General features: G+C 44.1%; 1 protein-coding gene across 6 annotated transcripts in view; it reads right to left on the bottom strand.

Moving 5' to 3' along the window:
- LRRC3B (leucine rich repeat containing 3B) overlaps positions 1-12,831 on the bottom strand; it is a 92,038-nt gene extending 79,207 nt beyond the window's left edge. The window contains exon 1 of one of the 6 annotated variants that reach the window (XM_008009303.3): positions 12,229-12,831. The gene's annotated coding sequence lies outside the window, so the exon portion shown is untranslated. Of the gene's footprint in view, positions 1-3,255; positions 4,701-9,949; positions 11,058-11,100; positions 11,380-11,407; positions 12,050-12,228 lie in introns of those variants that run through there. The other 5 variants (XM_008009304.3, XM_073023645.1, XM_008009306.3 and 2 more) reach the window with 5 other exon arrangements.
- Between the last annotated feature and the right edge of the window lie 2,449 nt (positions 12,832-15,280).

The raw sequence follows: 15,280 nt of genomic DNA, 5'->3' as shown, positions 1-15,280 counted from the left end.
TTCATGACTTCATCTAGATCTAATTACTTCCCAAAGGCCCTGTCTCTAAATACCATCTCATTGGGGGTTAGGACTTTGATACTTCCTTAATAGCAAATGTGCTATTTCATCTATAATATTAGTTCAGTAGAACAAGGTGTCTCAAATCCACCTCAGAGGAGAGGAACCTTGGCCCCTCTGGGACTCCTGCAGTGGTTCGGGGAACAAGGCTCCAGAAACTGGCAGGAAATGGGAGCTATAGAGGCATCAGACACTGCAGTCCTGAGGTCCACGTGGCTTGAGGCTCAGAGGATACTAAAACAGACTCGGAGGCTCAGGTCAGTTCCAGAAGCAGAGGTAGTAAAATTTTTGCAGTGGAGCCAAAACTCATAATGAATGTGCTTCTGAAAGTTAGGTATCCTTATTTCAAGGTCTGCCTGTATCTTTGAAGCTTCTTATGATCATGCTCAATCAGGCAATACAACAAAACAAATAAAGATAACACAAATCAGACAACACCAACATTCAATGTATTATAATAGCCTGGAGTTTTTGCAAAGCTGCAATTACACAGAGCTTTTAGCCAGCCCCAATGAAGCAAGCTGGGTACATATCCAACTCTCAGCAGTGTCAAAGCCAACATTCACCAAGCTCAGCCCCTCAACCAGAAATAATTTGACTTTTATAGGGTTTGATCATTTCCTTAAAAGCCTTTATGATCAAAGCCAGCCTGGAATGGAAAGGGATCAAAAGATGGGAAATTGCACAAATGCAAGTACAGATTTTGACATAACCCCCATTAACAAGTAGTGCAGCAGATGCCTTTTCAGAGAATCCCCCCCCCCATCTCAAGGAAACAACAAACACACACCATGTCGAGTGAAATGAACCTTTTCCCTGTCACCCTGAATCTATGCAGAATCAATAAATAACTCTTAGCTGGATCTTTGACACACAGACTTTCAAAATGGAATGTCAAGCTCCTTGTGATGTTTTTAACAGAATAAAGGGGAAAAATACACCTACGTTTTCCTTCCCCCATCTATTGTTAAAATTAACAAGGCAGGTGAGGACATTCAGGTATCTTTGGGTGACTTAAACCATGCTGAGGGCTGTACTGAGTGATGGCTCTGCCACAGCATGCTAGGACCCAGGAAGAATTCTAACACTTGTCTGATTCTTTGCAAGGACTTTTATCTCCATCATCCAAAAAGCTCCTCACATCAAGGTATGAAAGACAAGAAATATAGCCATTTGGCAGAAAACCAAGGCTCAGAGAGCTTAAGAAACTCTCACCTGTGGTCACACGGCTAATGGCAGAATCATATTCAAAATCAGAAATTTCAATTGCAGAGCTTATCATCCTTAACCAAGCCTGGAAACCCAGGGCTCCACTTTTCTGTGGAAAGCTGAGTATAGCCTGCATATGTGTTTTGTTTTGTTTTATTTTGTTTTTAATTTAATTAGTTCTACTATGTTTTAAATGAATTGGTTCTACCAAACATTAGGATCTTACGCATGAAAATATGGATTTCTGACACCTTTTGGAAAACCCAAAGTTTAGACCTACACTGGTGCAGGCAACAGGAGAAAAAAAAAAAAAAAAAGGACTAAAAGGAGACTGCAGCTCACTTCCTGGAAGATCTTGCCATAACCCAGAGCTGATCAAAGATCTCCTCTGTCTGTGACCTCATGCTCAGCTACACAAAACCCTAACAAGCCATTATTCTGTTCCCTTTTCCTGTGTCTGTGCTTTGCCTCCTCCTGGGATAACCCCATCTGTCTTATCAATTTGGTGGGTATATATAATCTTCTTCCAGGATTCGGTTCAAATGTACCTGGCTCCATGAAGAATTGACCATGAAGTCAATTCTGATACCCCTGGGATAATCAGGCTTTGTTCAGGGTTCTTGACCATTTTCTTATGCTTGTTTTACAAACCTGCTTTCATCTGTGCACATTCAGTGCTGAGTACACAGTAAGCAATCCATAATATTTTGTTCAATAATAATAACAATGACTTAAGTAGTACTTCTCATGTGCCAGATACTGCTAAAAAGCACCTTGTTCATGTTAATTCATTTAAGCCTCACAACTACCTATTATTATACCCATTGCACATAGAGAAAACTGTGACATACTAAAGGTTAGAAAAATTTCCCACAGTCACTCACTCAGCTATTAAATGGCAGATTAATTAGAACTTAGTCGGGCTACCTTTGGATGAATGAGTGGGTGTGTAGGTGGATGAATAATTAGATAGAAGAAAGGGAGAGAGAGAAGAAGAGAAAGGAAGAAGAGAGGGGAGGACAGATAAACTGTCAGCAATAGGGAATGGCGGCGGAGGCAGATGTGAAAAAGTGCTTTCTGTTGCAGGAGCATCGAGTCTTTTGGTGGGGTAGGGGCAGCGGTATGTGCTTGTAAACTCTACAACCAGCTTTCTAAGGGAAAATGCTTGCTTCGTAGTATAAACAGTGGTGCAAATCCTCCTACCATGGCTGATTTCATGATGCCAACGTGATATCTGATTACAGAGTTGGAGAGGGACAGTTTGAACACACCAGGGCATGGGGTATGCCAAGGAAAATGGCACGTAAAGTGACAGGTAACAGCCAGGTGACAAAGGACTGTGGAGGCCAAAGCAACTCCATCTTGGATGCTAATCCACCATGTTGACTTCTGATTAACTTCAGTTCCTGGAAGGCCTCTAAGATTTTCCACTTATCTAGTGTTCCTTGTGTAAGAGCGGGTACTTACTTACTATAAATCCTGCCCTTAGGTCAAACAAATTTGATGTTACCATATTCAATAGTTCTACAAATCCTTTCGGAATCATCCCTTTCCTATAATATGTAAACCCTGGGTCTAGTGGGTAATGGCTCAGGGATCCACCATCTTGTCTCGCTATCGCCTGACATACAGACATGACTTCTGTTCCTAAGTCCCAATTGTAGGTTTCTTTCTGATAAACTAGATTTGTCAGCCTCTTTCTTCAGCCTCTCAGCTTCCTTGAACTTTGGGATAGGTTTGCGTAGACCTGCCCATTGCTAAACAAGGACCTGTTAAACCATACTAAGGATGCAATCTTCTTATATGCAAGCAGGAGTAATTTAAAGGATTTTAGCAGAGAGTGATATGATCATATGCTTATAAAGAGTTGGACACAAGATGGGCACATAGTCAAAATCTAAGGAACCCTTCTTCATCTTCCTATATCTTGCCTACATGACAATTATTGCCGCAAGAAAAGTTATCAATTGTTTCACCCCTTCGTACCTTGTCCCTTTACCGGTCAGCTATTTCTCTCTCTGTGTCATTCCCCCTCATCCTTTTATTGTAGTTTCCCAGAAGTGCTCCAGGTGTAACAGACCCTCAGGACTGTAGAGTGTCCATCTATCATTGTTGGATCTGTAACATGTAAGGGCTGGAAGACCTAAGCAAAGAAATGAGTCTGAATCAACTTAAACAGAGAAGACATCATATGGAGTAAAAATAAAACAATGTCAGACACATCTTTGACATTATACACACATATAACTGAAAAGGACTTTAGAAATCATTTAATTCCTAACTTTCCTCTTACTGGGGAAGTAGAGCCCAGAATATTTGACGTAACCAGCCCAGTGCCACAGAGATGGTTACAGTCAAAGCTGGAACTGGAACGAGAACTAGGTTGCCTGGTTCCCAAATAGTCTATATGCACATAAAGAGGGCATTTTCTGAGATGTCGCCACCCCTGCAAAGTCAAAGGCTTTCTTAGAAGAGGTTTTTTCTTCTACTAAGCAGGTTCTATTTCATCAAACAGAACAAACAAAAACATGCTAATTTCCAGGAGCAGGGACATTCTGTTATCTTCTTCCCTGGACAACATGAGCCATCTGTTTAGGAAAACACTCCATGACCACAGTTCCCTCTTTATCACTCAAGGCCTTATTATCTACTTTAAAAATTCTTCAGATCCTGACCTTTTCTCATGGTTCTCCATCTACCTGCCTGGGCCAAAGCCATTTCCTGATAACTGGGAAGTGGGAAGGGAAACGAAGTGAATCTTTAAAAACTATTTTGGCAAGTCTACTCAAGAGAAATTGTTGGAGGGGGAGTTGAAACTTTTGGCTGAAATGCAATGGAGTCTGATAATTCACCCTCATTTCAGGTGATATTGGCCAAGGCTACAGTGAACCTAGCCAAGGGGGCCACTGGGAGCTAAAACACAAGGCAGGGTTCATCGGGCCAGGATCCAGGAGGCTATTTTTGCTCCAAGGAAGCCCATTTTTCATTTCTCACAAAGGCATCCCATATCTTGGTTGTGGCCCTGATAAAGGATCCTTTTCCAGCTGAAGGTCTTCTCTACTTTCCAATACCACTATCCACAGTCTTGATCCCTAAGAACAGAGCAGAAAAAGCCACTTTCCCGAGTCAGAGAAGTGAAAACTGATCTGGGGAGGAAGGTCCCAAAGTGCTAACGCTGCTAGAAGATCCCAGAGTGCTAAAGTAGCTGTATTACCATTTGCCCGGGCCTATCCCAATTTATACCTACTGTCTTGGAAAAACAACTAAGAGCCCTTTCATTCGTCAAAGTGTCCCAGTGGGAAATGATAAATTATATGGTTGCCATTGTCTGGAGTTCTTGGGGTCAGAGACCTCCAAGGCATCTACCAATAGAATTCAACGCATTCATGAACCTGCATGGAAAAAAAAATCGCAACTTTGTGAAGCTTAAATGGCAATGTACCATCTCATTCCATTTTGAACACAGGCCATAAACCTCAATAGTAGCAGTACTAGTGATTAAGTTACCAATATAAATATTTTCATATCACAATACAGCTGCCATAGTTATCTCATAGGAGCATGTATGCCCATTCCTACTTCGAAACAATACTAGCCAGTAGTCCCACTACAAGATCTTGTTATAGAGGCATTATGTAAGAAGCACATACATTAGTAACAGTGGTTTCTTTTATAAGTCGATAAACAGATATTTCAATAAAATTGGTTTGTGCTATAATCATATGTATTATATTTTATGCATTTAAACACACCATTCCAGGGCCCCTAGGCTTTGTCAGACTGTCAAAATGCACCATGGAGTAAATCAGAGAAGACCTTGGCCTGGAGATTGATAAAGCCACACTAATGTGGCACTCTGATATGTGAGAAAGAGACCTTGTCCTCTGGCTGGGGAGCTAGGCTGCCTGTGAATTATCTATGCTATGCGGTGTTATTTAGTGCATTCCTTTTCCTTATAAGCCTCTTCTTTCAGTCTTTATTACTCCCATTCTCTTTTTTTGCCTTCTCTTATTCTTATTGTTTTGTTTTGTTTTCCCCCCCCCTTATCCTTTGGTTTAGGTTTACTATCAGGTATGTCTTAGTCTTACTGTGCTAAGTATCGGGTTCTCTTCCTTTGGGTAGGTTTTTTGTGGTTGCTGTTTTTGTTTTGCCATGCTTCTCTTACTCCTCTTTCTCTCTTGCCCACACCTTTCCTACCTTTCTGTGCTGTTGTCTGCTGCCTCTAGCTTGGCCCTTCTGACTTGGCTGGCACACACCATACCCCTTTCACAGGTTTTGTAGCGGAAGCACTGGGTATCAACAGTCTACAGTACATCTTCCCTTTGGGAATCATTTTCAGTTTACTAGCAGACACTGTTTCTGAGCCACAGTTAAAATAACAAACTGGCCACTCCAATAAATGACCGCACAACACATAGTAGCAGGAAAATAAAAGCTTTGAAACCCTAAGCTTAAATATAATTGTGGAAAGGGTGAAAAGTATTCCACTTAATAATCCGTGATGGCCAGACATCTAGGGAAGATCAGCAGCCTGGACCAGGACTCTTCTCAGTGCATAAATTCCCAGTGCAGCATAGGAAAAGCATACTGCTTAGTCACTGCTAACAGGGGGAGCCCTCTGTAGCAGGCCTATACAATGATTATTTCTCCAAATCAGAGCTCAGGTTAGAAGACTCAGGGGAAAGCCATGAGACCTCATGACCTTTGTGCTTTAGCTTTAGAGAACTATGCACTGTGCCTTCAGCACGGCCCTCACCAGAGGACATATTTGTCCTGAACTATTATAGCAGTCTCTCCCAGTAAGTTACTGAATATTTCTTCTATCAATGACCTAAAATTGGAAGAAAGAAGGGAAGGAAGGAAGGAAGGAAGGAAGGAAGGAAGGAAGGAAGGAAGGAAGGAAGGAAGGAAGGAAGGAAGGAAGAAAGGAAGGGGAAGGGTGGGAGGGAGGGAGGGAGGGAGGGAGGGAGGGAAGGAAGGAGACAGGGTGGGGGGGCAGGTGGTAGAGGAGGAAAAGAGAATAAAAGGAAACTAATCTGTATTTGGAAACATACTTACCACTTTGTCAAATATTACTCCATGGTTGAGGATAGCTTCACATATTTGTAATATTTGTTTCCATTTTATTTCTAATGAAAGGCATCTAAAGCATTTTTTTAAACTGTCTGAAAATGCAGTGACATTTGCACTGGACAAGTATTAACATAAAAGGTAGCTGAGAGAGCTTAGGATAAAATGAAACTGTAAATTTCATAACCTTTCCTAATCTGTTCATTTATTCTCCTAAAGAATAAAATCTGGTTTTATTTGGGGAGGATTTTTTTTTTTAAGTATTTACTCCTTTATCTATTTTGAAAGAACTATATGGCTCTTACTATTAACTTACCAGCTGTGGTGGAGAAATAGTATGTTCAAACCTATCAGCTTTTGAGAAGATTCCAGATTTCATTCTCATATGAAATGACCATTTCATTTGTCATTGTCATGTTGAGATGTATTAACTCACTAAGTTTTTATAAAGTATATGTAGATATAGACTAACATCTAAGGTATAAGAGCTTCCATCATGACTCCAAACCACTTATCAAATGAAGTTCACAAAGTCAGAATCGGCCCATAATAAAATAAATACAAAATTTATTAATCTTATGGATTATTCAAATCTAAATATAGATTAAGATATTTTATATTTGTTTAAAATAAAATCTATGAAGGTAAAGCTTCTCAGGTCCTACTCTCAGCTTTTTTTTTTTTTAGCATCTTCTTCAAACTCTTTCTACAGAACCTTATTATTTAGCTTCTCTTGCTATTAAAAATAGTCAAGATCAGATATTCTAAATCTTGATTATTTTTTATTTTCAAATATCTAACCCAAGACTTTTAACTCATACTGTGTATTGTATAAGCATATCTATTCATTGTGTTCTGAATAAAAGTTTTTATTTTTTCATATCCTTTGTCTCAGAGCATATTGCTTAATAGTAATTGTTATTCTAAATGTCAACAAACTCATATTTATATGATTTAAGATAAAGGCACACCCCAAAGAATTTCCCCAGAAGATGTGTGATGTGGGACTTTTGATACTGCACCACACAGAAGCCACAATAAAATAAGTCGAGGGGATTGGACCACATAAGTAAGATAAGGATACAGCTCCTATAAATAAACTAGGAACTGGACACCAGAATGTCTGCCCAGGTTCCAAAGGATTCCCCTTCCTGTGGTCCCTGGGACAGAAACCATTTCTTTTGGATATTGTCACACTTAATTTCAGTGTTACATCTCTTTTCTTTAACACTGCTGCAACTCAACTAAGCTGGTATCCCCACCTCCAGAAGGTCACCCTTCTGGATGATCTGGTTTTGAATGGCTCTTCCTGAAGAGTGGGGCAGCTGTGCAAGTTTTTCCTACTTGCATAAAAACAAAATTGGTTTCTAATGAATTCTCTGGAGAATGAATGCTTCCCCTTGAGATAACTGGGGTCTTGGGGATTCAGAACAGTCGACCTGACACAAAAGGCAGACTGAGGTTGGGGGTAGGAAAAAAAGGAAGAAGAGGAGCAGCTCTTAGTGCACGCTGGATCTCTGTGGGCATTTTGGTCACACCTGAGTCCCTCAGCAGCCAAGCCTCACCTCCATCTTCCTCCACCCATCCCTCCTCTGACAATAATGTTGACTCACTCTCTTCTTTTCTTCTTCCACCTCCCTCACTATAGGATGACCTAGGTCCTAGTGTGCCACAGCATTAGAGATAGAAATCCTATTCCAGGTGACATAAAAGGCACCAGGTTTCCACCATCTGTCTATGACTCTTGCCCTGCTGATGTGATTCTGAAAAACAGGATTCTTCTATCCCCCCTATTAATTATGACTATTACTGTAGTCATAGTCAATATTACTATTGACTTTGTGTTAGTTTGTCTCCAAAGAGAGGACATCCTGGTACTATAGAGAAAAGACATGAGGTGTTCTTGGAAACTAGAGCTTTGTCTCATGAAATGCTTAAAGGTGTATGAAATCCTCAAGTGACTGGAGAAAGCCCCCTTTGTTGAAGGGGCTAGGTAGGCAAGGAAGTGACAAATATTACTGGAAGTGACAAAGAACTATTTTTCCTCTTTCTGAGCCTCAAGTACAGAAATATATTGTTTTGCATCAGCTTTACATCACCATAAACTTTAATAAAAAGTCAAAAATCCATGAGAAATCCAATAATTCATGCCATTGTATTCAAAAGAATGTTTCCTGTGATAGGAAAAATTCCCTATTATTTTCACAAATACTTGGAAGTATGGAAGGATGAAGCAACTCAATCTAACAGAGGACTTTGCTAAAATCATTAGAAATCATTTAATCTTATTTAGAATCATCCAGAGGAGGCTTGCATAGTTAATTTTTGTTGATCTGAAGACTTATAAATATTCTGCAAACTTTTATTTTTGCAAAAAGAGTCACATTTGTGGTAGCTTATTCATTATATATGGTATAGTTTTTCTGGTTATGCTGATTGAGAAGCATTTATGGGAAAATAAGCAAAACACTCTTTTTAAAATAAAAATTATTTTCCTGATTGATTTTAAGATGCTAAAAAAATAGCGGGAGTGAGCATAACTTATTTATGTATAATGGTACCATATTTGAGCAAGGGTCAAAAGGCAGTGGTTCTAGCATTAATTATGCTACAAATGCACCAAGTGGCCTTGAGCTCAGCATTGAATCTCCTCCCTGAGTCTGGATTGGGTGGGATGATATCTGAGATTCCTCTTAGCTCTAATTCTGTGACTCAATTCAGAGAGAGGCTTTCCTTTGCCAAATACAATTGCTACATAAAACTGCCTCTAGTTCTTGACCACAGAGCAAATCCCTGTTCATATTTGGATCCCTCCTTCCATTTATCTTCCTATTTAAAAAGAGAATGTCTACGAAAGGTTCAGAAGAGAAGTCCAGTACCAGTAGCCAGTTCTCTAAATCGATTTACAGTACTAGTATTCCACTATACCAAGATGTACCCCACCAAACTTTGAGACAGGCGATATGCAACATCAGTCTTCCCAATACTCTGGTCACAGGGGCTCACAGGCCAGGACTGGCACTCATAGGATGCCCCTGCAGTTTGGAGTAAAGGGTTAGGGGCCTCGCTCATGCTTCCTTCTAGACAAAGGGTTTTCAGTACCAAATAGGGCTGGGAGTATGGGACATACTCAGTGTTCTCTGCTCACCAGACCAATCAGCACCACCATTTCCAGACTGAATGCCAATAAGCAGATAACTTGATTTCTTCAATACTGGGTTTCCCCATCTATAACATGAGATAAGTATCTCTACCCATCTTTCAGGACTGTTGTGAGGGTTAAATCTAACACAAGCACACACAATATCACATATAGTGTCTGGAATAGAGTAAGAACTCCACACCCGCTAGCTAGCGCTGATTGTTACATTACTATTTGTCTCCTCAGAACAGTTCAGCAACCTGAAATAAACCCACCTTGGTGTGGATCTGGAGTCTTTCCTCAAGTTACCAAGGGACATGTTCTAACTTGTTTCTACACGCAAAAAGAAGTGGCCAGAGCGCAAATTCAGGCGACAGATAAGCATTCAGAAAGAAATGAGCCCAGCGAGCGGGGGCGGGGGTCAGAGCTAAATCTCGTGGAGTGCGAGTTTTAAGTCTAGGATCCTACCTCAGGTATCCAGGTGCTTGTGAAGAAGCCCGGCTCTCTCACCAGGCCTGGCCTGTGAGGGTGTGGCCTTTGTGCTCAGGAACTGCACCAGGAGCCTGAGCGCAGGGAATCCCCGTTCTGCTCCTTGGGGCTCTGGAGTTTGCCACCGCTAAGGCAGGGAGCTACCTACTCCAGGGGTGCCCCGGAATGGGAGGGACTGACCTCGGGATTTCTCCCGGGAGCCCTGGCGAGTCGACGTTTCCTTCGATGTGGCCAAGGCGAGGGACCCAGAAAAAGGAACTGCTCTGAATTTTGCTTTTTCCCAACTGGTACAAAGGAGCAGGAGTCCTCTGTAGGGCACCCGCGGAGAAAGTAAGAAAAGCCTGCACGTGGAAGGTCTGAACAGGGAGGACCTAAAGGTTGTACAGGGTTCCAAACCCACCCAACCAAATGTTTCCCTATAGGGCTACTAGGAACCAGGGATCCACTCTCAGCCAAAGGCACCTCTGGGAGAGGAGCATGCACCTCCTCAGGGAGAGAAGGGTTAAGTGAGGAGCTTGCTGTCCTTGGTAGTCACTGTGCCCCCACCCGGAAATAGGGGGCTAGGTGGATAAAAGGGAGGCGAGGCTGCCTCTTCGAAACAGCTGACTAAGCCCCCTCCCGCAAACGGTCTTGCACTCCAGATTGCTGGGGTGCACAGGAGAAAAGAACCTCCCCTTCCTGCATTTGCCAGAGCATCTGGAACCACCAGAAGGATCTACCTGGAAACTGCAAGGTGGGCAGATCCACCTCTGCCTGGGCTCCCAGGTCTAAGAGCTGGGTCTCCCCTCACCCGAGGCCCACACCTCCTAGCTCTGCGTTTCCCTGCGCGCCCTCCAGCTCTGTGCTCCCCAGACTCCCAGGCGCAGCACAGGGCTCCCCCCACTCCCTCGCTCCGCCCAGGTGCGATTTGTGGAGGGGCGGGAGAAAGTGGCTCCCACCGCAGCCTCCGCTCCTGCGCTCTCATCCAACCACTTTGGACCCCTGTTTACTCGCCGGGCGCTGGGGACTCCCCTCTACCCCACACACATGTCTCCCCCTGGGAGGCAGGAGTCCCCTTCCTACACTGCGGCTGCGGAAACATCCTTGACTCCCGAGCGCCTGGCAGAGAAGGTGGGCGTGGGTCTACCGACCTGGCTGCGGAGGTGAAGGAACGTAGAAGCAAGCGGGTGCCAGAGAAGAGAGCAGACTATGGTCCTCTTAGAGCATAGAGAAGCATCCCTGGTCCGCGATCTGACCATTCAGTCACCACCCAAGATGCCAACGCATTCAGATTCTCGCGGGGAGGTTTGTTTGCTTATGGGGGGAGAGATCGCCCCATCCCAGGCACTGAGCAGCCTGCCTTCCCAAGTACCCAAGGGCCCGGCATTCCAGGGCTCCATTCCTTGTCTCCACGCGCCCCCAGGTACCCAAGCCCCTCCCCCATCTGTATTTACATACCCAGGCCAGCGCCCTCCGGACTCAAATCCCTTTTCCTCTTCGTCAGATGGCCTCTCAGGGCTGGCCCCTCGTCCACATTAGCAGTACCTTTTCATTTCCCTCAATCGTGGGCAGATCTACCCGACCCTCAGCTTCCTCCTCCACCGCACGAGCAGCCTTTCCCTCCCTGAGCCACTTACTTCACCCACCCATATCTGCACTTGCAGTTCCCACGGCGCACAGCCGCAAGCCACTCCAAAGGTTTCATTGCCGAGTTGGGGGTGGCGTGTGCAAGGATGGACTGACTCCCATCGCGCTGGACAAAGCTTCAGGGGTGGCCGCAGCCATCCTCCACGTCCTACCTCTCTTATTTCACCTTCTCTGTCCCTACCGAGCTCCTAGAGGCAGGATGAGCACTGCTGGGTCCCAAACCCTCGCCTCAGGAGCCAGAGCTGCGGGGAGTGAAAAGTCGACCGGCAAAAACACACAGAGAGAAATGGGCAGATGCATATGGCAAGAGGGGCTGGGGGAAGGGCGAATGCAAGAACTAAACCTGCAACTTGCACAGCACGGGGTGAGCACCGCGCAGGGAAGGGTCACAAAAGTTTGCAGACTATTGTATAGCAGCCGGCTGAACAGGAGCAAAGAGGGTCGACTGTATCTCTCCAGGAGGAGGAGGTCTCTCCCAGGGTCTGCGCAAAAGGGATCGGGGGGGGCTTAGAAAGGCATGGCTTAGAACTGAGGTAATAGTTCTCTACTTGTTCCTTGGAGGGACGGCCTAGGTACCCGGGAAGAGGGATGATCCCGCGCGCTGCGAAAAGCAACAGGCGGCTGCACCTTACCTTGCGCCAGTCCCGGGCCGGGGTGGCTGCTCCATCCTCGTGGCTCAGGGAGGAGGCGTTGGGTGCGTATGCTTAGGGGTGTGCGCGCTGCCAGGGCTGCAGCGGCCGCCACCTCCAACCAGCTGCAAGCCGAGCTGCCCACCTGGGACCGGGCCGGCCCGGCGGGCTTGGCTCCAGGCGAAGGCGGCGGGGTTGGTGCGCGGCGGCTGGGTCGCGGGACGCAGGCAGTGCGTGGCGCGGCTGGCGTTTTCGGGCGCCGCCACCGAGCGAGGGTGCGGCCCCGGGCTGCCGTGCGGGGCACGACTTGGCTCGTGTTGCTGCGGCGGCCGCTGCAGACCCTGCTCCAGGCGCTGTAGCCTTGCAGGAAGAGCAGACAAAGACGCGAGAGAGGCAAAGCGCCGCTTGCCCAGATGCAGTCGGCTCAGTCACTAGAGGGAAATCGCCTCCAAACCCAGCCTGGGGATGAGGGAGGAGGGGCGAGGCGGCTGGGGACTAGAAAAGCAGCAGGGAATTAACGTGACAGTCAGAGTCCAGCCAGCGCCTCGCCGGCGCTGCTCTCTCGCCTCGCATTTGGGGGGTCCGGAAAGGAGAGAGGGGGCGGGGGCTGAGCGTTGGCTGCAGGAGACCAGCTGAGGTAGGAGTATTAACTCCCTCCGCTGCTCTCGCCTTCCTTCCTCGCACCCCCTTACACAGCTCTACTTGCAGCAGTCTATGGCCCCATTCCTTCCCCTATTTTTCTAACTACTGAGATCAGAGCTGAATTAAACTGGTGAAAGGAGCAAAACGTGCAATGGATTGATTGCCCTCCTTGGGGGAAAAGCGGAGGCTTAAAATCAATTCCACAAATGAGTGTTTACTGGGTGCCGAGTACTGTGCTCCTCTATTGTGAGGGAGGATTATGAATAAGGTACCCCCCTCCCGCCCCAGGTTCCATTGTCAGATCTCAGAATCAGTTTCCCCTGCAGTTCTGGAAGCCCAAAGTTTCGGGGTTGAGTTGTGGTCCCTGATCCCTACCCTCAACCCATCTAGCTTTCTAAAGCAGAAGAAGGTGCAATTCAATTTTCCCTTCTCCTTCCTGGGATGACTTTAATGTGCAGCCGAAATGGAGTCTCTAGGCCCCTTAAAAAGCGCGCGCACGCCATTGTGCGTGTGTGTGTGTGTGCGCGCGAGTGTGAGCGCGCTCGCGTTTGCGCGTGTGTTTTAAGAGTAAGTCAAATTACTGGTTTTAGTGATGTTCTTATTTCATGATTTTAATTATTTACTGTATCTGCACTAGACACCAATTTGCGGCAGAGGAACCCGGCTCTCCAGACTCTACAAATACCACCTTTTCTCTAAAGCTTTTTTCCACTATCCCAGTCCTCTGACAGAGAGGAAGAAATCTTTCCCCTCTCTTTGCCCTCTCAGAATTTTATTTGACAATAACTTGCGGAACTTATATATTTAGAGATTTATCTCTTCACTCACATATGAGTATTCCCTGTGCTTTTTGTTTGTTTGTTCTCACTGCAACATCCAGCAGTGTTTTGTATCTAATGGGTACTCAAGGAAAGCTTATCCAGTTGAAGGTCATTTTCTCCTTCAATATGAGCTAAATCTCACTGTCTCTAGAATTAAAGAGACTCCAGGGATGAAACTTTTGATTTAGGGTGTGGTGGAGGGAGCCACACATCCAGCTAGACTCACAGTCCCTTTACTGGAAAGGTAAAAATATATATATATTTAATTCATTTTGGTCTCTAGACAATCAGTCTTCTTCCACTGACCACCCACCTCTGTTTTCTGAATTCCCAAAAGCAGAAGAAAACCAAGCTGCTGAGCAACTGCACAGAGCAAGGCATATATTTTCAGCTGCCAGCACCTAGAGCAAACCCATTCCAAGTGGAGAATGACCAAAAAATCTTGATTATTTCATGACCCGTGTGGAGTATGTTGAAAGCCTGGCAGTTTCCTCATTTCTATTGAGGCACTCTTATTCTGGATGCATTTTACAACAGTTTGAACAGTGTTACATTGCTGAGAGGTGAAGAAAATTGCTTTGTAGTTTAAGGATATTTAAATTTGCTTGTTTGTTTTCTGTCCCACCTTCTACGAATTACAAGATAGATACCTCAGATCAGGAATGCTCCATGAAAAAGTAGGTCCATAAAGCAGGAGATTAGACTAAATGACTCTTAAGCTATCTTCTGTCTCTGAGACATTATGATACTGTGATTTGAAAGATTGTGGTTTCAAGTTTTTTTTTTTTTTTTAATTTTTGTTTTTTAAAAGACATTTTAGAATACAAACATAGATACATTTGGATAGCAGGTATGTAATTTGGTGTAGTTTTTCTGAAGGAAAATTTGGCATTGCTGTTGAAAGCATAACATTTTTACACTTCATTTTTCCAGTGACTCTAATTCTTCAAATTCATCCTCAGGAAATAACTGAGGTTGAGCAACAAGATTTATCTACCTGGGTATTCATTGCAGTGTTGTTTATATTAGTGGAAAATTGAAAAGAAACAAAACTAAACTCAAAAGACTACCAAGAGAGGAATGGCGAAATATTTTGTAAATCTATCCAATGGAATATCAGTCAGACACTAAAATGTTGTAGGTGAATAGGTGAATATTATCATGATTTATGGTTGTAATATAATTTTAGTCAAAAATTTCAGGTGCACAAAGTGAGATGTAGAATAGTAAAAAATAAAATCTGGAGTTGACAAATCTGGGTTTGAAACCAGGCATTTCTACTTGCTGACTTTGTGATTATGGACCTGAACCTCCAATACATAGACTGTATAATTGGGTTGATGCTATTTACATTGTAGTATTGTTGCAATTAAGTGGAATAGCATTTATGAAACACTTAGCATAGTGCCTAATACACAGAAAATCTCAATATATTAAATATATTTATTTGGCAAACAAATGTATAAACATGAGGTTAAGGTATGATATATTTTCTGGTAAAAATATATACATATATAGACTCATTTCTACAGTAAGATATACTTCAAAATTACCAGTGGCTATCTCTGCTGGCACTGGGATTTGGGGTGTCT

The sequence above is a fragment of the Chlorocebus sabaeus genome, chromosome 15, assembly GCF_047675955.1.
Source record: "Chlorocebus sabaeus isolate Y175 chromosome 15, mChlSab1.0.hap1, whole genome shotgun sequence".
NCBI classification, from domain to species: Eukaryota; Metazoa; Chordata; class Mammalia; order Primates; family Cercopithecidae; genus Chlorocebus; species Chlorocebus sabaeus.
Note: the sequence above shows the minus strand (reverse complement) of the source record. Positions and strands in the feature narration are given on the sequence as shown.